This window comes from Lathyrus oleraceus, chromosome 7 (genome assembly GCF_024323335.1).
Source record: "Lathyrus oleraceus cultivar Zhongwan6 chromosome 7, CAAS_Psat_ZW6_1.0, whole genome shotgun sequence".
NCBI classification, from domain to species: Eukaryota; Viridiplantae; Streptophyta; class Magnoliopsida; order Fabales; family Fabaceae; genus Lathyrus; species Lathyrus oleraceus.
The window spans coordinates 284,466,879-284,491,992 of NC_066585.1; positions in this window are offsets into that span (position 1 = coordinate 284,466,879).

Sequence of the window (25,114 nt, forward strand, 5' to 3'; positions counted from 1 at the left end):
CAAGACTTAGTGGATTCAAAGGCAATCAACTTCGCACCATCTCCTAATGTTAATGCCAATCCCATGCCTGCGCATGGTCAAAGGGGGGTGAATGCCATTTCTGCAGAAGATAAAGTGGGGTTGTCTGATGTGGACCAGTTGAAGACTCCGTTGGCTGAGGTCAAGAGACAGTTGCTGTTAAATGGGGTCTCTACAGGTTGTGATTCTGGTTGTGCTGAGTGCATTAGTTCTGTGAATGGGTGTGAGCTTCTGAGGAAGTGTGTCCAAGGTCTGATGGACGAGGGGATTATCATGGTTGAGAGGGCTGATAAAGAAGAGGAAGAGGTCTCCACCATAACGATCTATTATGACCCGGTGGATTTGTCGAATCTTGTTGAAGAGGCTCCAGTTACCATCACGGTACCTGGGCCAATTCCCTACGACAAAGAGGATGCCGTGCCATGACATTATGGTGGGGAGGTTTACTGTAATGGGGAGAAAGTTGAAGAGCAATCTGCAAGTGAAACCACCGTGCTAAAGGTGGATAATGCCGGTCCCAGCGGTTTCACTCGCAGCGGAAGGTTGTTTGCTCCGGATGCGTTGAGGAGAGGGGAAGAAGAGAAAGATAAAAAAGAAAAGGCCGAGGCTTTAGCCAGGGCGAAAGGGAAAGCTGTGGTGGATAATGGAAATACTTCTATGGTGACACCGGCGCCTGCGGGGTCGGAAAATAAACTTGATGATGATGCCGAAGAGTTCTTAAGGATCATCAAAAAGTCAGAGTACAAACTAGTTGATCATTTGTAGCAAACTCCTTCCAAGATCTCAATTCTTTCATTGCTGCTGAGCTCTGAGGGGCATAGGGAGGCCTTGTTGAAAATTCTGAAGAAGGCTTATGTTCTTCAGGAGATCACGATCAATCAACTGGAGACGGTCGTATCCAATGTGCATGCTAGCCATGGGCTGGGCTTTACGGACATGGACCTAACAGTGGATGGAAGGAATCATAATAGGGCTTTACAGATAGCAATGGAATGTAAAGGAGCCGTGCTTTCGCATGTGCTGGTTGATACCGGCTCCTCATTGAATGTGTTGCCAAAGAAGGCCTTGGCTAAACTGAATTGTGATGGGCTGATTTTGACCCCGACTGATTTGATTGTACGGGCTTTTGATGGGTCGAAGCGGGCCGTATTCGGAGAGGTAGAGCTGCCGGTGAAGATTGGACCTGAGTTGTTCAAGTCGACTTTCTATGTCATGGATATTCAGCCGGCATACAGTTGCTTGTTGGGTAGACCGTGGATTCATGCTGCTGGGGCAGTTACCTCGACTTTGCACCAGAAACTGAAATATACCTGGGAAGGTCAAGTTGTCACTGTTTGTGGAGAGGAGGACATTTTTGTCAGTCATCTGTCCTCGTTTAAATATGTGGAAATGGATGGCGAGATCTGGGAGACACCCAGTCAGGCTTTCGAAACCGTTAAGGTGGAGAATGCTCTGTTCGCGAAAGAAGAGGAGAAACCATCCATCGCTTCATATAAGCAGGCTGCCGAGGTGGTTAAAAGTGGAGAGGCTCCTGGATGGGGCAGAATGATGGAGGTCCCTGCAAAGAAAGACCGTTTCGGGGTTGGGTATCAGCCGGGACGAGGCTCTGGACAGGGCGGAGGACGTCGTACGTCAGTAACATTCACAAGCGCCGGAATGCTGGATCCGGATCACGTCTGCATGATGGGTGAAGATACTGATAGCGACTGCGACATTGACTAATGGATAAAGCCGTGTGCACCAGGGATGGGAATCCAGAACTGGAAGGCCGAAGAGATCATCCGGGTCACTCTCCTTGAAGAGTAATATTTTTCTTGTTTTCATTTTATATGCATGAAAGCCATATGTGTTGCCCGACACGTATTGGTTCATTGTAAGGGCCACCTCATGTTTCATTTTGCATTTTCTGCATCATTAATAAATGGATGTTTTTCAGTCAAAAAGCGGTGTTCCCTGTTTTTCATTTATTTTTGCAGTTTAAAAATAAAAACAAATAAAAATGGCAATGTTTTCATTTTTCTTTTTTTCTCACACCGGTTCTAAAGCAATGCATGAATCAACATTCATGCAGATGCGATTCCGCTCCGGATCTCAGTGATGACAATCCTGTTACACCCTTGTATGACTTTGACAATCCGATCTATCTTGCTGAAGAAGAAGACAAAGAAGATTGTGAACTGCCAGGGGAATTAGCCAGGTTGTTAAAACAAGAGGAGAAGGTGATTCAGCCGCACGAAGAGCCGATTGAGGTTGTGAATCTGGGTACCGACGAGGTTAAGAAAGAGGTGAAAATTGGGGTTGCTTTGGAGGAAAGTGTCAAGAGCAGAATGGTGGCATTGTTGAAAGAGTATGTCGACATCTTTGCCTGGTCTTATCAAGATATGCCAGGGTTGGATACCGATATTGTTGTGCACAAGCTACCGTTGAGAACAGATTGTCCTCCAGTGAAGCAGAAGTTGCGCAGAACTCGACCTGACATGGCAATGAAAATCAAGGAAGAGGTGCAGAAGCAGTGGGATGCTGGGTTTCTTGCTGTCACTAATTATCCGCCATGGGTCGCGAATATTGTGCCGGTCCCGAAGAAAGATGGTAAGGTAAGAATGTGTGTGGACTACCGGGATCTGAATAGAGCTAGTCCGAAAGATGATTTTCCATTACCTCACATTGACGTGTTGGTAGATAATACGGCTCAATTCTCGGTGTTTTCCTTCATGGATGGCTTTTCTGGCTATAATCAAATCAAAATGTCGCCAGATGATATGGAGAAAACAACGTTCATTACCCCATGGGGTACCTTTTGTTACAAGGTGATGCCATTCGGTCTCAAAAACGCCGGTGCTACTTATCAGAGGGCCATGGTGACTTTGTTTCATGATATGATTCATCATGAAATCGAATGCTATGTTGATGACATGATAGCAAAGTCCCAAACAGAAGAGGGGCATTTGGTAGATCTGGCAAAGTTGTTTGACCGGCTGAGACAGTTCAGACTGAGGTTGAATCCGAACAAGTGCACATTCAGAGTGCGGTCCGGTAAATTGCTGGGGTTCATTGTGAGTGAGAAAGGAATCGAGGTTGATCCTGCAAAAGTAAGAGCAATAAAAGAAATGCCTGAACCGAGAACAGAAAAAGAGGTTCGTGGTTTTTTAGGTAGATTGAACTACATTTCACGATTCATATCTCATCTAACAGCCACGTGTGAACCGATATTCAAATTGTTGAGAAAAGATCAAACGGTCAGGTGGAATGATGATTGCCAAGCGGCATTTGAAAAAATAAAAGAGTATTTGCAGGAGCCTCCAATTCTGATGCCTCCTGTGGAGGGAAGACCGTTAATTCTGTACTTGACAGTCCTCGAGGGGTCTATGGGGTGCGTATTGGGGCAGCATGACGAGTCTGGTCGAAAAGAGCATGCTATATACTACCTTAGCAAAAAGTTTACCGACTGTGAAACAAGATATTCACTGCTCGAGAAAACTTGTTGTGCTTTGGTCTGGGCTGCTCGCCGACTAAGGCAGTACATGCTGGTTCATACCACTTTGTTGATTTCCAAGATGGATCCAATCAAGTACATTTTTGAGAAGCCAGCATTGACCGGACGGGTTGCGAGGTGGCAAATGATTTTGACAGAATATGATATTCAGTACACCTCTCAGAAAGTGATTAAGGGGAGTGTATTGTCTGATTACCTCGCTCAGCAACCTATTGATGATTATCAACCGATGAAGTTTGAATTCCCTGATGAGGACATCATGTTTCTCAAGTCGAAAGATTGTGAGGAACCAATCCCGGAGGAGGGGCCTGACCCTGAATCCGAATGGATTCTGATGTTTGATGGGGCCGTTAACGTGAACGGAAGCGGTGTTGGTGCTGTTTTGGTTACGCCGAAAGGATCCCACATTCCTTTTGCTGCCCGGCTAACATTTGAGTGCACCAACAACGTGGCTGAATATGAAGCTTGCATATTGGGAATTGAAGAGGCGATTGATTTGAGGATCAAGAACCTTGTCATATATGGAGATTCAGCTCTGGTGATAAATCAGGTTAACGGAAAATGGTATACGCATCAATCTCATTTGGTTCCGTATCGAGATTATACGAGGAGATTGTTGACGTTTTTCGCCAAGGTGAAGTTGCATCATGTGCCCAGAGAAGAGAATCCTTTGGCAGATGCTTTGGCTACTTTGGCCGCCTTGATTAAGGTGCAGTGGTGGAATCAATTCCCTAGTGTTGAAGTAGGTCGTCTGGATAGACCGGCTTATGTGTTTGCTGTTGATACAGCGTCTGATGATGAGAAGCCGTGGTATTACGATATCAAGCGCTATCTTGAGACGCAAGAATACCCTGAGGGAGCATCGAAAAAGGATCGAAAGACTCTGCGGAGGTTGGCCATGGTGTTTTACCTAAATAAGGATGGGGTTTTGTACAAGCGGAATTTTGATTGGGTCTTGCTCAGATGTGTTGATGATGCAGAAGCAAGCCAATTGATGAAAGAAGTTCATGAGGGATCGTTCGGTACCCATGCCAGTGGGAATGCAATGGTAAAGAAGCTGCTGAGAGCAGGTTATTATTGGATGACGATGGAGGCCCAATGTTTTAATTTCGTGCGGAAGTGTCATAAATGCCAGATTTATGCTGACAAGGTGCACGTGCCTCCAAATCCGTTGAGCTTAATGTCGTCTCCATGGCCGTTTGCTATGTGGGGCATTGATATGATCGGAAAGATTGAGCCTACTGCTTCGAATGGGCACAGGTTCATATTAGTGGCTATTGATTATTTCACCAAGTGGGTTGAAGCAGCCTCTTATACGAACGTGACGAAGCAGGTTGTTGCCCGGTTTCTCAAGAGAGACATCATTTGCAGATATGGGGTTCCTGAGAGAATCATTACTGATAATGGTTCTAATTTGAACAATAAGATGATGGCAGAATTGTGTCGGGAATTCAAGATTGAACATCACAATTCTTCTCCCTATCGTCCGAAGATGAATGGGGCGGTTGAGGCAGCCAACAAGAATATAAAGAAGATTGTGCAGAAAATGGTGGTAACCTATAAAGATTGGCATGAGATGTTGCCGTTTGCATTGCATGGGTATCGAACGTTGGTGCGTACATCTACTGGGGCAACTCCTTTCGCATTGGTATATGGGATGGAGGCAGTGTTACCTGTTGAGGTTCAGATTCCCTCTTTGAGAGTCCTGATGGACGTGAAGTTGCAAGAGGCCGAATGGGTAAGGACCCGGTACGAGGAGTTGAGCCTGATTGAGGAAAAGAGGCTAGCAGCCATCTGTCATGGGCAGTTATACCAGCAACGAATGAAGCGTGCTTTTGACAAGAAGGTACAATCTCGGGTATATCACGTAGGTGATATGGTGCTGAAAAGGATCCTTCCTCCTCAAAACGATCGAAGGGGCAAATGGACACCGAATTATGAAGGTCCATTCGTGGTCAAGAAGGTTTCCTCTGGCGGAGCCTTGTTGCTGACGACCATGGATGGCGAGGATTTTCCATCCCCTGTGAATGCGGACGCAGTTAAAAAATACTTCGTGTAAATTGACCCGCTGGACGAAAAGAATAAAATAGTCCAGGCAAAAATGGGCATCCCGGCGAACCAAACACAGAAAGAAAAGGTTCGGGCAAAAATTAGGGATAAAAATGAAAAAAATGTACACCCGGCAAGTCGAAAACCTGGAAAGGCGACTTGGGCAAAAAAGGGTATCCCGGTGGACTGAAAACCCGAAAGGGCGGTCCAGGCAAAAGAGGGATTGAAACGAACAACTGCGTCCAGCATGATCGTTTTCGCTTTGGTTAAAGCACTATGGATAATACCCGGTAGGGATCAATCAGAAACGTCTTGTTCAGAAGGCAGAAAGCACGGAGAGTCTGAGGACATATGGGGTGTAACCGAGTTGGAGCTCGATGAGATCACGGGTTTCACATTGCCATTAGGATAGATTTTTCCTTTTGTGCGCAATTACCTCTTTTCAGGAATTGCTTCCTTGTATTGCTCATTTGAGCCACACCTTTTCAATCAATAAAATGCATATTCAGTCAAATAATTTTGTTTTTGTTTTTCATTACTGCTTTGATTGCAAAAACATCCAGATATTTTTGATAAAGAATCTTGCATTTTAACACATACAGGTTCCTTCCAATGCATGTTTATAAGATGGAAAGCTTGAAATCTTATTTGGAAGGTTGAGTGACCCAAGTGTTGAAATCTTGACACGCCTGGGGCATGGTTTTATCTAACGGTCTGTTTTGCAGGAACTGTTGGATATTTTCACTCACTTGCAGGTTGTGATGTGGAAGCTTTGTAATAGATCCCCAGAGAGTTCGCGCGGGAACGAATATATGAAAGAATGGCGAAGACGTTGAGACGTACGACGATCCTTGATGATAATCAAGAAGACTCTTCAAAATCAGAAGATTTGAAAGTTTGTAGCATATCCCCGCAGAGTCCGACCAGGGACGAGTGCATGAAGAAAGAACGGTAGGGAGAGACGTCGAGACGTTCGACGACCTTTGGAATTAATCAAGAAGACTCTTCAAAGTCGGAAAATTGAAATTCCTGTATAAATCCCAGGAGTACGTTTCTCGTCGAGCGCGGAGCGATTTGGAATACAAGATGATGGAGCAAAAAAGGTCCAAACGAGTCTGGGAATTCTCAAAAGTGGAAAGCCGATACGAGATTTGGGAGGTGGATACCATGGTTCGACGAGTCGGCGGGTGTTCTGTACCAACTTTTCTCATTTCCCCAGCTAGGTCCCCAAGCAGAATTAGAGGACCAACTCCCCAGCAGATCCAAGGTCTGTGGATCCCTTAGCCGAGTCAAGATGGTTATCCCCGACAGGTTTAAACGGTGTTTCCTCAGCAGCCAGGCTTGAAGGTTGCTATTCCCCGAGTGGAGCGGGTTTCAATGAAATATATCTCCAGCAGTGTTCATCCTACCAGTGGATTGGACAAGTTCCCGTAGCAGACGGATTTTTGCATCCCCAGCCGAGTTGATTCTATCTATGGATTGCATGGGTTGTCCCCAGCGGAGTAGCATTCGTTTCCCTAGCAGGGTCAGGATGGTTATCCCCAGCAGGTGTCAAATTGATGCTTTCCCCAGTCGTCAGTCCTGGAGGTGGCTGTTTCCCAGCAGAGTATCTGTGAGCATTTCCCCAGTGAAGTCGTCAGGTATCTGTGAGGGTCTCCCGAAGCAGAGTTAGGATTGATATCCCTAGCAAGTCAAAGATTGTTGTATCCCCACAGAGCGTTGGTGGTGCTTATCGCCAGCGGTTTCTCGAGCGGATTGGGTGCAAAGGAGGTTCTTCCCCAGCAAGGGTTGCCTTGTCCCAGCAGCAACGCTATTCCCCAGCAGGGTGGAGATTGGTGTATTGACGAGTTCCTCAGCAGAGTGTCTCGTGCTCCTCAGCAGAATCCCTTGAGGGGGATACTTTTTATACATTCATCATGAAAAAAATAGCATAGCATGTTGCATAGAAAAAATAAATAATCGCGTAGCATTTCCATAATTATGGAGCATTACGCAGAAAAATCAATCATGCATCATATTGCAAGCACAAGCTAGACTCAAGCTGTGGTTACCGTTTGAGATTTGGTTTCCCCGGAAGTTGGAAGATGTTACTCCGAGGAGTTTGGTTTTGTAGCAACAATATTCCCCAGTAGTGCGATGCTGGAGGAAGCTTTTCCGTCGGGCAGAGATGGAAATGGAGATCGGAGAATGTTACGCGATCAGCGCAATTCAGGCCGTGGTTACCGCTTGGGATTTGGTTTTGCCGGATAGTGAAGACGATACTCCGAGGAGTTCAGCATTGTGAGCAACAGTATTTCCCAGTCATTGTTTAATGTCTGGTCGATCATTGTTTGATGTCTGGTCAACATCATTGTTTGATGTCCTGTCAACATCCTTATTTGATGCTTGTAAACATCCTTGTTTGATGTCCTGTCAACATCCTTGTTCGATGTCCTGTAAACATCATTCTTCGATGTCCTGTAAACATCATTGTTGGGTGTCAAGTAAACATCATTATTCGATGTCCTGTAAACATCATTGTTCGATGTCCTGTAAACATCCTTGTTTGATGCCTGTCAACATCATTGTTCGATGTCCAGTAAACGTCAAGTTTTCTCCCAGTCATCAGTCAGTGTCTGGTTGAAAGTGTTACTCTGAGGAGTTCAGCATCATGACGTCAGATCAGCAGTGTTCCCCAGTAGTGCGATACTGGAGGAAATTTTTCCGTCGGACGGAGATGGAAATAAAATCAGAGGACGTTACGCGATCAACGCGATTCAAGCCGTGGTTACCGCTTGAAGGTTTGGTTTCATCAGGTGGTGAAAGTGTTACTCTGAGGAGTTCAGCATCATGACGTCAAATCAGCAAGGTTCCCCAGTAGTGTGATACTGGAGGAAATTTTTCCGTCGGACGGAGATGGAAATAATATCAGAAGACGTTACGCGATCAGCGCGATTCCGGGGTTCAAATGGAGAAAAGGAGATGTTGAGGCATTTTCTGGGGTTCAAATGAAGAAAGGGAAGTGTTGCGACATTTTTTGGAGATCGGGGTTCAATCAGAGAAGAGTATATGCTGAGGCATTTTCTGGGGTTCAAATGAAGATTGGAGTTGAAGATTGTATCCGGGATGAGGTCCTTAGGATTATCTTCTGTGCATGTGTCACCTTAGACTCTGGCTGAGGCCAATGGATGTCGTTATAGGTGTCTTCTGAGGAAGAGATACACATGTTACCTTCCTTAGTGAAGGTATACCCTCTGACATGTCGCCCTTAGAGTGGTTTGGTGTTATTTCCGGCGTTGCCAGCGGAATTATCACAAGAAGTTGGAGAACGGGGTTCAATCGGAGAAAGGGAAATGTTGAGGCATTTTCTGGAGATGGGGTTCAAACGGAGAAAAGGAGATGTTGCGGCATTTTCTGGAGAACGGGGTTCATATTGGCGATCGCGAGTTATCGTCAGGCGACTGGGGTTCAAATCGGAGAATGGGGTTCAATATTTGGCAAACAGGAGAGCGGGGTTCAAATGCAGGGATCCGAGGATCATTTGCGCAAGAGAAAATTTTGGGGTTCAAGAAAACGGAAAAAATAGAGAAAACTTTGGGGTTCAAGAAAAGCATAAAAAGAAAGGAATAATAATCCCGAGCGGATGAGTGGTGTTCTGGCCATGGTTATCCCTGCGTTACCATTTATTTTGGTATCCAGGTCGACAGTGTTGTTTCGGTATTCAGGTCGACTTTCTCCGTACCAGGCGGATTTTTGTTTCAGAGATTGTGTTCTTCGTCGATTCTGACAGGCGTTGCTAATTATTATCCCATCAGAGTGCAAATTGTTCGTCTGTTCTTGGTATTCAATCACTATTCATCCTGATCATCTGAAAGCCGAGGCTATTCATATCGACAGGTTCACAGTGGATTGAATAGGGGCAGCTGTAACACCTCAAAATTTGCCCTCCTCTCTTGGGACTAGCATTAACATATTACATATCATTTTTAGGTCATTAGGCATTGCATAATGCATATCATGTGGTTACATTGTGCAAGTCATCCTCATAAGTCTTGATCAGGAGATGAAGAGGTCATGTGCAAGCTAGGGTTTTTTGGACTGGATCACTAACTATTTGAGGATTGGGCTATGAATTAGGGTTTCGTGATTCTCAAGGGATAATGGTCTTCATCTTGATTACAATGATTCATCATCATCATCATCATGGTTTGACATCATCAAGTGTGGGATCAGATTTCTTGAGATTAGGGTTTTGACCATTGGTCAACCCTAATCAGTTGCATTGGGCCAATCAGGACATGATCAGGAGGAGGGGTTTGTGATGTGTATGGGGATCATTATGTGATTGTATTGAGTTAATTGAGGCTAGGGTTTCCTCCTTGGGCCATTTCATCAGAGGATTGGAGCTCAATTTGATCTATGCATTGCCAAATTCATCTGTCAGTTGAAAAAGTCAACTGTGGTCAACTGTACATGATCTGATGGATTTGGAGGTGGAAATGAGTTGGATACACTTCATTCATGTTGGAACAAGTGTTGTATGACATCTCAAAGCTTAAGAATGAAGAAAATCAAGTCAGGACAAAAACTGCCAAAAATAGAAAGTGACTTGTAATGGAAGTTTCCAAAAATGGAAAGTTTTTGACCTCAAGACCACGTGTCCAAGGAATCTTCAAATGAAAATTTGTTCAACATGAAAGTTGTAGATCTTGTTCTCACCTTTCTAAAATGTCCAAGAACTTGAAAATCCCATGTATGGTTGTCAAGTTATGGTCCAGTCAATTTCAGAAATGACCCATAATCAGGAGGGCATAACTTCCAAATGGAGTGTCCAAATTGGGTGATCTTTTTATGCACAAACTCCATTTGACATGTACTTTCATGGTGCATAATTGGATTTCTTCAAAAATGGTCAATGCAAAAAGTCAAATTTCAACTGTACAGTTAAAGAACCAGGGGCAAAATTGTCCAACTTGAGAAATAATGGGAATTTTTGAATGGGGATTTTTGCAACACTTCACAATTGACATTTGGAAATTGTTGGAATCATCATAACATGCCAAGGCCTTGTGGTTTGAAAATTCACTTTTGAAATGGGCTTGAAATGCATAACATAGCCATCACATGTGGAAAATGAGAAATGCACATCCAATGAACATGAAACAAGTGGCAACAGCTCATGACAGATGTTTAGGGTTTGTGTGAGCTGTCAATGAGCTGTCATGAGCTGGCATGTGAAGTTACCATTTTGCCCTTGGTTTGAAAATGACACATTTGCTAATCACTTTCCAATTTGTTAATTAAGGTGATTAAGTGTGGATTAATTGGAAGTATATATTGCTAATCATAACTAACTTCTAACAGAATCACAATTTCACAAATCACAATCCAAAATTCCCTCCAATTTCTGAAAATTCTTCAAGAACACAAAACACAAAAATCCTTCAAACTCTTCCAATTCTCCATGGAATTCGAAAATTCTTGTTGATCCAATCTTCATTCAACTTCTTCTTGGACTGTTTTTGGAATTCATCATCAAATGCACACCAAATCGCGACTGTCCATACAAGATCCATCCATGGTGAATCCGAATTTCTTCTTCTAGAAGCCATTGCAATTGATCCTGAGCATTCCAGTCAACTCCTTGAAGCTTATTCTCCACCTGTTTCGCATCAAAACACCTTGAAAGCTCCAAAATCAACACTGCCTTCAAAATTAAGGTCAGAATTCGAGTTTCATGTTTCTTCAATTGGTCATATGCGTTGTATAGCTTGTTTGATGTAGAGTTCAATGATGTAAGTGGTTTGTAAAACGGATAAACATAGAGGAAGTTATGTTGAATTTTAGGTAGGATGCAAAAACCTAATCCCTTCGATTCGAAGAATTTAGAGACAATTAGGTGAAATCATTGTGATATCTAAGATCCTGAGGGTGAGACGGTTCCAACCATATGCGGTTTGTGGATTTTGGTGATGGTTCGTTGTTCTTCATGTTCTTGAGTTTCTGGAAAACGCGTGAGGAAGAGAGTGAAATTCTGGAAAATAATAGAGTTTGATCCGTTTTTCTGTTTGAATTTTTAAGTTCGCTGTTTACCGCGCCAGGACCATGATATTTACCAATATGCCATTAATGAATTTAATTAATTATAATATATTCAAATAATTATTAAAAAATTCCACAACACCTTTAAAAATTCATAAAAAATTATTTAAAAGTCAGAAAAATGTGAGGATTTTTTCTATGGTTTCCAAATTCCCTGTAGAATTTTATGGACTTATTTTTAGAAATTGTGCATGGTAAAAATTAGGTTTGACCTAGGGTTGTTTGACTTGTGTGTAATTTTGACATGTTTTGCCATTTCTATTGTGAAATTCTCATGCCTTAAAAGAAATTCTTGAAATTTTTTGTGGTGATTGTAGACATGCCAATGGTGATTTAAATGTAAATTTTGTGAATTTTGGATACCTGGTGATTGAGTTATGAATTTTTGAATCTAGGTGTGACAATTTGTGTCACACCTAGCTAGGTCAACTTTCTGGATTTATTTTCATGACCTAGAGATGTTGGAATAAATTGAAATTTTGTATGATGGATCATTGATATGTTGAGATGCTATGTACATTTTTCTGGATTTTTATGTGGCATTTTCAATTTGATTGGTATTTTTCATCTCTGTTGGTCAAGTATGCAAGTTCATGTGACATATGTTTGGAATATCTTTGTGAAATGCTCATATGGTATTGGATGATGATGAAATTTGGTATGCTGGTTGTAGACACATGATAGGACATGATGCTTTTGGTCCCATTCATTTCTTTATTGTTTTCATTGACTTATGATTTTCTGAAGTGAATGCATGTGTTGATGCTATGATTTGGATCATATATTTGTGTCTGCTTTTCTTGATTTTCATTGACATAGTTCCTTTTGTCCAATTGAGCTGAAAATTGACATGCTATACCTTGAATATGTCCTGTTTAGGTGTGAATTATTTGAGGATTTTTTGAATTGTTTTGATATGGAATTGAATGCAATAGTTCTGTTTGGATGTTTGGTGTTGCATTTGACCTAGTTTGATTTGTTTTGTGCATAAAAGGAATATGGTGAATGATATAAACATGGGATCGATTGCCTTGGCTTTCTATTTGTGTTAATTTGGTTTTGGTTGGAGATTGCTTGCTGTTTAGACATTTTTGCCACTTTTGGACCCTAGGCTTGGCCTAGTGGTCCAGTTTCTCACATTTGCTTGATTTTTCAGGATGAAAAGCACAATGCTTAAGGAGATTGAACCAAGTCAATTAAGTTGATGTTGTTTGATGTTGAGAACTAACATGAAATTGTTTTGTAGGTTGTGAAGCTTGAGCTTGAGCTTTTAGCTTGCCTTTGTGTGCATTAATCTGTATAGTCTGACTGATTAACATTTGCTGTTTATTGTTGTCTGTCTGAGTACTGATGATACTTGATTGTTTTCAGGTACATTTAGTTGCTTACAGTTCTTTAAGAACTTGCTTGCTGCTGCTTGGTTTTTAAACCACTTGAGGTAGGACTTCTATTCTTCATGTAGTCTGGAGACCCGGTCTGTTATTTGACCGGGCAAACTGTCTGAAGTCCTCCTTAAGAGGCGATGCTTGTGATTGTTTAATATTGTGCCTAAGCAGGTAAAGTCCTTAATCAAGGCAATTGGTGGAAGCCAAGGGATATGCAATCTATCCCCCACTATTCTGTGTGTCGTCCCTCTGCTCGCACGACTGTGTGTTGATGCATTGGGACACAAACCCAAGATCCTGTGCTGTTGCACAATCGAGTCAGAGTCCTTGAGCGTAGAAGGGTCCCTCCATTCTGGACCCACGCTCCTTTGTCAGAAGCTCTCCCTGGTCAGGGATAGGAGCTGTGAGGTCTCATCCTCACTTCACCTTTTCATCTGCTTCACCTTAGCCTCGTAATGGCAAGGTTAAGAGCGAATAATACCCATGTACAGACGACTTGCTTCGGCAGTCAAACCTATTGATTGAGCCCACTTGATTGGTTATAGTGTGTGCTATGTGGATATTTGTTTGAGATGCTTGTTCTCATTTGATGTATGCTTGATGATTATATGCTTGTATGCTTGCTTCTTTCCTGGATAGGAGTAGCTTGCAGTTGTGCAAGTAGGTAGAAACCTGAACGTAGGGTAACGATGCATGACAACACTAGGCTCGAGTCCAGCTCCCTGGTAGTGTGTCTTCCCTCGGTTTCTGGCTAGTTTTTCTTTCCCTTGAGGGGGAACTACATCGCCCTGATCCTCGTTCCAGACGAGGTATGTAGGCAGGAGACCGCGCGAGGTCTCTCCGGGCACCCTTTTCTTTTTTTGCGTGTGTTTTGTTTGCCAGCTATCAGGCTCGAGTTCCCGACTCCCTGTTAGTCTGTGTGTTCAGTTTCTTCTGACGTCTCAGTGTCTCTTCTTGCTTGCTTGATGACTTGTAGGCTCGAGTTCCCGACTCCCTACTAGTTTGCATGTTCTTCCTTTCCCTTTAGGGGGAACTACATCGCCCTGATCCTTGTTCCAGACGAGGTATGTAGGCAGGTGGTCGTGCGAGACCACTCCGGGCAACCTTTTTCTTTTTTGCGTGTGTTTACTTGTTATCTGATTGTGTGTTTGGTTCGGATGCCGACGTAAGTCCAGTAATTGGCTGTCGGGCTCCACGTTTGCCCTTTCGCGTGTGTTTTGGTTCGGATGCTGACGTAATTCCATCGAGTGGTTGTCAGGCTCCATGTTTGCCATCTGTTTGTGCGTTTTGTGTTGTTTGGCGTGCGTAAGCCGAACTACAGTGGCTCTGATTCTCGTTCCAGACGAGATATGTAGGCATAGGATGCGATGTCCTATCGAGCTCCCTTCTCTTAACCCCACCTGCGTTCCCTGTGTGTGTGTGATGTTTTAGCAACCTTTTCTTTTCTTAGAACGTGGATCCCGTCGAGTACGACGGACGTGAGGGGTGCTAATACCTTCCCCTCGCGTAACCGACTCCCTTACCCTTTCTCTTTGGTCGCAAGACCATTTCCTTTCCAGGTTTCTCTGAGCGTTTCCTTTCCCTATCTTGGGATAAATAACGCGCAGTGGCGGCTTTGTGTTGTGTTTTTATTTGAGTCCCGCCGGTTGATTTTTCGCGGATGCGACATTAGGCTCAAGCTGTAAGAGCTTGCAAGCCATAAATATTCGTCTTCTCTCCAAAACACCGGTAAATATCTCAAACCATCTTCTTAATAAAGTTGGAAGAAAAAGATTACCTGGAGGGAATATCCAGTTGTAATCCCGAATATTAGGCTCAAGCTGTAAGAGCTTGCAAGCCATAAATAATCGTCTTCCCTCCAAAACATTCATAAATATTCAAATCATTTCCTAGCAATATTTGGAAAGAAACAGACTGCCTGGGTGGAATGTCCAGACGTAGTCCCGAGTATTAGACCCAAGCTGTAAGAGCTTGTAGGTCACAAGTGTAGCACCTCAAATTTGCACCTATCATTGTACATACCATTTCATATTAGGTCATAGCATATCATGGTCCATTGCATAGCATTTGCATAGTCCTCAGTTGCCTCAAGAGCAAGCAAGCAGAAATTAAGTCAAACTGATCAGGAGATCAGTCAACCAATCAAGCAAAGTTGTTTCTCAAGGAATCAAAGCCCTAGGTTTTGTCCAACAAGTTCACATGACTAGAGGGTTCATTTGAAGTGTTCAAGTCAAGGGTTGGATGCTCAGAAGCCATCAGTTCATGCATAGACAGGCAGAAACCCTAGACAATCAACAATCAGTCAAAGCAGTGGATGGTGGCCATTCTTGTGGAATCTGGGCACCATGGTCAATAATCAAGAGCTCATATATCTTGGGACATCATTTGAAGTCAAGTTCTCAAGGAATTAGGGTTTGGAATTCATCAGAAATGCTCCAATCATCCAAGTCCCTAGAAAAGTCAAACTTGGTCAACTGTGGATTTAATCAATGATTTGATGGATGGAATTGATTTGAAGGAGCTCATTCATGCTTGTATAAGCCTCATCTATCATGTCAAACCTCATCATGGAAGAAAATCAAGTCAAACAGAAAATTTCCAGAAATAGAAAGTGGACCTGTAATTTTAACTGCCAAAAATGGAAACTTCTTGATCTTCAACTTGCATCATGATACAAGCTTCAAATGAATTTTTGCCCAACATGAAAGTTGAAGATCTTGTCCTCCCATTTTCAAAAAGTCCAAGAACTCTCAAATCCCATGTATGGTTGTCAAGATATGATCAATTCAATTTCAAAAATTTGTGAACTTCAAAAGGCCATATCTCTCTAACCATAAGGCCAAATTTGGTGGGGTTTTTTCCTACAAACCACATTTTTCATCCTCTTTCCAAAAATATAAATTTCACCTTCCAAAACCTTGCCAATCAAAATGGCATTTTTTGACCTATTTCATTAAAAATCAAAGTTTGACCCAAAGTTGACTTTTTGATTCTTTGACTTTTTCTCACTTTGGCCAATTGGAAATGCTTGGAAACATCATTTGTGATTTGTCTAGAGCTTAAAATCATGTTCATTTCACCATTATGCCATCATTTTGGACCAAAATGCATATGTGACAAATTGTGCAAAATAGCTTCATTAAGCAAAACCAAGTGAGCATTTCATTAAGCCAAATCAAAACAGCAAAAGCTTGGTCTGCTAGCAGCCTGTTAAGGCCCAAAGTCGTGCAAGACTCACACCCTCCAATTCCATATTCTTCCACTTAGCAAAATTGCAAATCATCTCATTAAAACTAAACCAGCTTAGCACATGTTTAACCAACTTTAAACAGATGCATATAAACCTTTTTCTGACATTTTCCAAACCCTAGTAGCAGCTGAAACCACACAGAAACTTCATTCTCTCCTCTCTTGCAATTTTGCATTTTGGCTCGATTGGGAAAAATCATCACAAACCACAAGAAACCTTTGCTTCCTTCATCACTTGGACCATATTGTGAAGCTTCTTGAACCATTATTTACCAACTGTAACCCTCTTTCGAGCTCTGCATCTTCAAAGCATCTCCAATGGCAGTTTGAGTTATGGAAGCTTCCAAACATCATTGAGCCCATTTTCTTCAAGCATCTAACATTGCCAAGCATAATCTCCACCTGTCTGGGCTTGAATCACTCAAAGGGCCACTGTTTCACAACTTGCTTCAAAAACAAGTAAGTTTTCGAATACCCTCTTTCTCCATGCTATGCTATGTGTATGAAAGGTCTTTGAATGCTGGTTTGAATGCAAGTTGAATCACTCAAAATGGTTGTGACATAAGGGAGAAATCTGATTTTACATTTTGCATCAAAACCTATTTTCCATCGATTTGCTCATTTGTTGTTGATTCAGTGACAACCATAGTTGGATTCTTGTTATTTGAGGTTTGTTAATGCTATTGCTGTGTTTAATTTGTTGTTCTGGGCAGGTTGAGATTTTCGAGTTCATAATGATAGTGATGATACCCTGTTGTTTAAACCTAACCCTGCCCAGATTTTTTCCATGATTAAGTGTGTTTTGCTGCTGGTTGATGTTATATGATGATGGTGTTTCATGGCCACGTTTATTGGTTAATGTTGTTGTTCATGTTTTGATGATTTAATGATGAATAATGATGAATGTATGCTGCTGTTATAAACCCTAGAACTTGCCAGAATTTTTTGCATGAATGTGTATGGTTTGTTGCTGTTTGGATGTGCATGAACATTGTTGTGTTATTGCCCTGCTGTTTACTATGATGGAATTTCGATTGATGATGATGTTGATGAACCAAATCATGAAGCCTTGCTGTTAAACCCTAGGGTTTATGATAAACCCAGAACTTTGAAGTTGGTTGGTCGGTTTACTGTTCCATTGGCTGAGAGCCAATGAGAACATTTCGTTCTCTCCCCCAATGCACAGTCGTTTTACTAAGTGGCACACTTATTTACTGAATTGCCACTGCGTTGACCATGTTTGACCACTCTTGCCATGTTATGTGATCATGTTGCATCCAATAATCACTCAACTTTGAAAATTCATTTCTCTTTCAATTTTCATCCAAAAATCATGCAATTTTTTTCCACCATGTTCATGAATGTGTCTAGTATTTAATTGTGATTTTTAATTATTTTTTCATTGGCTGGATTTTATTTGGCATGAAGTTTTCTAACATGTATGCATAAATGATACATATTGCCATCCCTTTTGTGAAATTGTCATGACATATCCATTGCCCCTGAAATTTTTTGTGGTAAAACTAGACACATTCACCTTTGTTTTGGTATAAAGTTTGTGCATTTATCATATGTGGTGTGTGAGCTTTGATTTTTTGAAGTTAGGTGTTACATTTGGTGTCACAACATGAATGTGCTTTTCCCTGTTTTTTGTTCACATACTTCCTTACATCCAAATGACCCCAAATTTTGCATGATCCCTCCCTTACATGTCTAGTTGATGTGTGATTTTTCCTGGATTTAATTGTGCAATTTTCCATTTGATTGTGAATTTTATTCCCTGCCTAGTCAATGGTTGACTTTTTGTGCTACATGTTGCCAAATCATTTGGGAAATCCTCATACCATATTGTATGATCATGAAATTTCATAGGTGATAACTAGACATCTTGAGATTTGCATTGGTGTTAATCTCATTCATTTCTCATCTGTTTTCAAATTGATATGATTTTTTGAAGTTGACCCATGTTTGTTGACTTTCATTGTGCTTACTTGAAATTATGTTGACTTCATGATTTTAATTGACTGCCTTCCTCTCATCCAAATGCCATGAAATTTTACATGTCTACCATGCTAGATGTTAGGATTGAGTGTGATTTATTTGATGATTTTTGAGAATGTTTGGGTTGACTTTTGATGCAAGTCATTCTGTTGACTTCTTTGAGCTTTCATTTGCCATGCCTTGCCTTCTTTTGCTTATGAGTTGATGATGATGCATGATATGATTGTGAATCCAATTGAGATAGCTTCTTAAATGTTTGACCTTGACTTTGGTTGACTTTTCTTTGCTGTTTTGACTTTTTCTTTCATCCTTGACCCTAGGCTAGTCCTAGTGGTCTTTTGTACTTACAATTGAGTTAATGTTTCAGGTTAAGCACCAATGCCTCAAAGATCATTCAAACTTGTTTGAACTTGATTGTTTATCATATGCTAACCTTTGTTTTGTAGGTTTGACTCATGTGTTTGAGTCTTGTGCCTTGCACAGTTGACCATCTGTGTTGACTGTTTACCAATTCCTTTTGATTTAAACTTTTGAACTGTTTGCTGATTGTTTTGACTTTTTCAGGTACTTTAGTTGCTCAAGTTCTCTGAACTTGATTTGCTTTGCTTTTTAGCAACTTGCTTGAGGTATAATCTCTGTTATTTCATGTAGTCTGGAGACCCGGCCTATTATTTGGCCGGGCAAACTGTCTGAAGTCCTCCTTAAGAGGCAATGTTTGTGTATGTTTAAATCTTGTCCCTGTACATATTGAAAGTCCTTCAAAAAGGCAATTGGTGGAAGGTAGGGATATGCAATCTATCCCCCACTACTCTTGTTGTGTCATCCCTCTGCTCACACTGCTGTGTGTTGATGCATTGGGATACAAACCCAAGATCTTGTACAAAGTGTACAGTGTCAGAGTCTTCGAGTATATAAGGGTTCCCACTTTCTGGACCCATGCTCATTTATCTATTAGCTCTCCCTGGCCAGGGATAAGAGCTGTGAGGTCTCATCCTCACTTCATCCTTTCATCTGCTTCACCTTAGCCTCTCAATGGCAAGGTTAAGAGCACACTTACCCTATTCCAGTTGGCCCTAGTGCCTAACCTTTTGCTTGAGCCTCTTGTATGCATATAGAGTGTGCTTCTTGTGATTGTGATTGCCTGTTTGCTTTGCCTCTTTAGGTTTAGCTTAGACTTGCCCTTGTGCAAGGTAGGTTGTGCTTGACTTGCTTCCTGTGCAAGTCAAGTCTGTGTGGCTTACTCCCTGTGTGAGCCATGCTTAGAGTTTTTTAGCCGAACTACGGCAACTCTGATTCTCATGTTCAGATGAGATACGTAGGCACGAGACGCGATGTCTTGCCGAGTTTGACTAACAACTAACACTAATTCTTTTCTCTCGCCCTCGTTGCGATTGAGACCTCCCCTTTCTCTTGCCCTAGTTGCAATCGAGACCCTTGCTTCCTGTGCAAGCCGTGTCTAGGATAGGTTGGCCCTTGTGCCATTTAGCTAGAAACCTTAACTTAGGGTTGACTTTGCATGACAACATCTAGGCTCGAGTCGTAGTCTCCCTAGAGTTGTGTCTCCCTCTGTTATCTGGTTAGGCTAGAACCTTTGTCCCTGCGTAGGGGAACTACATCGCCCTGATCTTCACACTAGATGAAGTATGTAGGCAGGAGATTGAGCTGATCTCTCCGGGCGCCTTTTTTCTTTTTGTGTGTGCTTGACAGTTATAGGCTGAGTCCCCGACTCCCTATCTATCTGTTGTGTTGTTCTGGTTGGAGTCCGACATAAGTCCAGCGATTGGCAGTTGGTTTCCTGTGTGTGTTTAGGTTCGGATGTCAATGTAAGTCCAGTGATTGGCCTTTGGGCTCCACGTTTGCCTCTTTGTGTGCGTTTTGGTTCGGATGCTGATGTAAGTCCAGTGATTGGCATTCGGGCTCCATGTTTGCCTTTGCCTTTGTTTTGTTTGTGTGCGTGTCAGCCGAGCTACGAATGCTCTGATTCTTCTCTCGTCCGAGAAGATACGTATGCATAGGATGCGACATCCTAGCGAGCATGTGTCGTTTCCCCAGTCCGAACTACTTCGACTCTGATGTCTATGCCTGATAGACTAAGTAGGCCCAGGATACGACATCCTGCCGAGTCAGTCTCAGTCAGTTTCTTTTGTCTCTTTTCAGCCAGTTGTGTGTGTGAGTTTTGAGCAGTGTTTAGCAACCAATATTCCTTCCTTTTGTGCGTGGATCCCGTAGAGTACTACGGATGCGTAGGGTGCCTAACACCTTCCCTTCGCATAACCGACTCCCGAACCCATCCTCTTTGGTCGCGAGACCATGTTCTTTCCTAGGTTTACTTCGAGCGTTTCCTTTCCCTCTTTTGGGATAAATAACGCACGGTGGCGGCTCTGTTGTTTCTTCCTTTTCCCGCCGGTTTTTCGCGCGATGCGACAGCTGGCGACTCTGCTGGGGACAAAGAGAAGTTGACCTATGCTGGTCCATCTTCCCTGAGCGAGTCTCTCCTAGCGCTCTCTAGGATTAGGGTTTTGGTTGCTTTCTGCTTGTTGTACTTTATTGCATTCATTGTATATATGTACATTTATTGTTTGCATTGATTGTGTGCATTGATGTTTGCATTCATATTCATCATTTGCTATTGCCTGGCTGGTTGTCTGTTTTCTCTGTGTGGGGGGGAGTCAGTTGAGGTAAAAGGTCCAATACCCAGACCATGAGTGAAAATCTAGGATACCTAGGAATAGAGTGATTCATGGGAAGCGGGTGGTATGGCGCCACTTAGCGGAACATTGATATCACGAGCAGTTCAGACCCTGGTGGGGTATCGTCGCTACATACTTCGGGTGTGTATATGATGGTATTCTGCGAAAGGTTATTTATGCTGCGTTTCTCTCTCAGCCTTTACCCTGGCCTAGACTACACCCGTGAGTGGGGGGGATTGATCATTTTAACAAGTACAGTTGGTGACTCTCGGTAATGACGGTGACTGTGAATTATGGACATTTATTTCTGGGACGCCGAAGTTCTGTCCGTGGTTTATCAGCGGGTTCCGTTTATTTCGGATCCCCGGGTTGAATTTGAGAGTACCTGTTCAGAGGAGCTGGCTGTCATCCGTTCAGTGGATGATCCTGTGATGATAGTAATGCAATCTCCAGTTCCGTTTATTTCGGAACTCCACAAGTCGGATTTATGGTGACTCGGTTCTCCAGATTTGGGTTCAGATGCCAGTTGATCAGATTGACTTTGGGTTTCAGATGTTTGTGATCAGAGTTCAAGCCGAAGCATTGACCCTGTGCCTTGAGACGCACAGCTTGACCAGTCATGTTGCATCATTGGCATCATAGCATGTTTATTTTCAAAAAAAATAATAATGCATGAAAAAAGAAAAAAAGTTAACTCGCATACGCATATCCTTTATCAGGATCATTCATGACAAAATAATACCCATATCATGCATATCATGCACATATCATCCTTGCATTACAGACATGCTTGGGAGAGACTTCTCACTTCGGTTCTTGACTGAGACAGGATTGCTGACCGCTGACCGCATCGCCACTCAACCAGACCCAATCATCAGAAGATTATGGATCAGGTTCAAGCAGAGTTGGCCGAGATGAGGGCAAACATGGCCCAGTTCATGACAATGATGCAAGGAGTTGTTCAGGGGCAAGAGGAGCTGCGTGCCTTAGCCCAGAGACTGGAAGCCGTGATTCCACCAGTCCACCGTGCTCCACCAGTGGATGTACCCGTTCATGAGAATGCTGATGTCGCTATTCTCGTCGATGATTATACCATGGGTGATGAATTGAAGGGGATCAGAATCAGTGAACAGCCTCTTGCTGCAGAGACTGTTAATGCCAGAGCAACCCGCGCTCCGGTTCGCCATCCTGGCTCTTCAAGTTCTTCCGGTTCTAAGAAGCCATCCTCTGGGGCACCCAAAAGGGGAGAAAGTGAAACAAATGCTGTGCACCGTCGGAGGAGTGCAAACAGAGGACAGTATCGTCAGGCTGCTGCTGTAACTATCCCAGCAACTCAAACTCAACAGCAACAGAGAAGACCAGCTCAGCAGCATCAGCGTCAGCAACATCGTCCTCAGCGGCAGGTTTACCAGCCTCCCATTGACAATCAAGCTGGTACAAGTAACGAGAGGAAGAAGATCATTTTTGATCCAATCCCCACGTCCTACGCCGAACTGTATCCCTCTCTGTTAGAGCGGAACTTGATCACTCCCAGAGACCCGCCGCCCATACCCGTCAACCCTCGGTGGTGGTATAGGCCTGAACAGCATTGTGTGTATCATTCGGGTGCTCCTGGTCATGACGTGGATAGTTGTTTCCAGCTGAAGAGGAAGGTTCTAGACCTTGTGAGGTCAGGTATTCTGATCTTGGAGGACTTAGGTCCCAATGCTAATCAAGTTTGAAGATAACAAGTCCTGGGCTGGCGCCGACTTTTCTTCAGAAGACAGAAGCTGCTGATGCAAAAGATACTGACAGTTGTCCTCCCTGGTGGGATCTATCGCAATTGGGTCACTATGGGCTTTCCTACAGTTGTTCATAAGTCAGAGTAACAATCACTTTGTTTAAAAACCCTTCTCCCATGCCAAAAGGAGAAGTGATGACATTGTTGGCAACATTTTGTGCAATGATATTTTCATTCAAATAATTCATGTTAAAACATTTGTTTTTCCAATTGTTTTCCCTTTTCACTTTTGCATGAAATTGGTGATCACAAAAAACCTTAAAAAAAAAAAAACAAGAATAAAAGCAATCTTTTCATCTGCATAACGATTGTCTTGTTTGATTTTCAAAAAGCTTTTCATATCAAAATCATTATGCAGGTTGTTTCTTAAACCCATTGAACATAATGATCGGACGTCATCTCCCAATTTTGAATTCCCTGTATTCGAAGCGGACGAAGATGATGTTGAAGGGATTCCTGACGAGATTTCCCGACTTCTTGAGCAAGAAAAGAAGATCACTCAGCTGCATCTCGAGAATCAGCAGAACAGCCAACTGGGGCATTATCAAAAGAAAAAAAAGAGAAAAAAAGAAAAAAAAGAAAGAGGAGGGTGCAAAATCAAAAGAAATCAAGAGAAAGAAAAAGAAAGAAAGAAAACAAAAGAAAAAAAATAGCACCCTCAAAGTCCCAAGTTGACTGATGCTGAATTCAAGCAAAAACAAAAGATCAACTGCCATGTTTTATGGTCAGAAAGCATTTGACAAGAAGATCAAGCCTCGTGTGTTCCGAGGGACCTTGTGCTCAAGAAAGTCCTGTCTTTCGTGCCCGATTCCAGGGGCAAGTGAACTCCAAGCTATGGAAGTCCATATGTTTTCAAAAGAGCCTCTTCAGGCAGTGCTTTGACACTTACAACAATGAATGAAAAAGTTCACTCGTCCTGTGAATTCTGATGCAGTCAAGAAATACTTCGCCTAAAAGAAAAAAGCAAAACAGCTCGCTAAGTCGAACACCCCAAAGGGCGGCTTAGGCAAAAAAGGAGCGTCTCGGTGGATTGAAAACCCGAAAGGGCGATCCAGGCAAAAGTTAGAGACATTGAAAAAAAAAAAGAGAATTTGCATCCCGCTAGATTGAGCACCTCACACTGGGGCAATCTAGGCAAAAATTAGGGATTTGGCAAGTAACTGCATCTTGACAAGACTGTGCTCTATATCTGTCATCCGTCAGGGATTCTCGATTCATCGTCGACTGAAGCTGTGAATACATCGAAAATTCAGAATGGTAGAGGAAAGGTCACTATGTTCAATGTAGCCCTCTCCAATATATATCACCGATTTCAAACTTGTACAGATCTATGGAGTCTCGCCCTTTGCAGACTACCATTCCATTACATCGATTTGAGCTTTTATCTCATTATTTGCACTCTTATTTGTTTCAACTCAACAAATGTTTTGCATGTTTTAATTGATAAAGTATCATTGTTTTCAAAATAAACAAATTTTTCAAAAAATTGTTCTTAAACAAAGTGAACATTCACGATGATGGAAGGATACTTAGGAGACCCGCAGTGCTCTCCCGAGGGTGGTATGATTACCAACAGGTAAGACAATTGTTCGTATCTCGAGCATGACTGTATCTTTGTCCTGCAGAACCTCGTATGGTCTCTCCTCAGTGAAGTTGCCCGATGCAGTGTCGTTTGAAGTTATTCATCTTCATGTTCCCGGCAGTACAGATTCTTCCTCCAAATCCCTGTTAGCTCTATTGTGGGGCATCCCCAGTAGAGTGCTGTTTGAGCCCTATCGTGGGGCATCCCCAGCAAGTTTGCTGTTTCGGACATTATTGTGGGGCAGCTCCCCTAGCAGAGTGTTTACTGAAGACTTCAACTTTCGCCTCTCCAGCAGAGCAGTCTTCATCTCCCCCCAGCATGGGTACTTTTCTTTGAAGATTCAGTATTTGGTAGATCAACATCCCAGTACTATGTCATGCCCTCAGATGGATCCCTCAGTGGAGTTGTTTGCACGAGGAGCTTTGTCATTGCCTTTGTATTTCTCATCAGAAATTTGGTCGCTTCTCGGTATCTCTGATTCTCATCACGAGTTGTTGTGGCGCATACGCCTGTATGTTGAACTCTATTCTCCGGTTGCGACCGACGATCCCTCCGGAAGCCTCCGGTGGCCTTCCTCCCCTGCAGGATGGTGTTCCCTGATGTCCCAGTTTACAGCAGATCGCAGTTGCTCTCTGGTGATCTTTGGTTGTCTCTCCGGATGGTTGATTCCCGGACCTGTCGTGTTGAACATGTCTGTTTGTCAACATTCATCATACATTCATCATGCATAATGCATACATGCATAATCATAGCATTTGGATACTCATGTTGCAGCTGTTGCCGGGT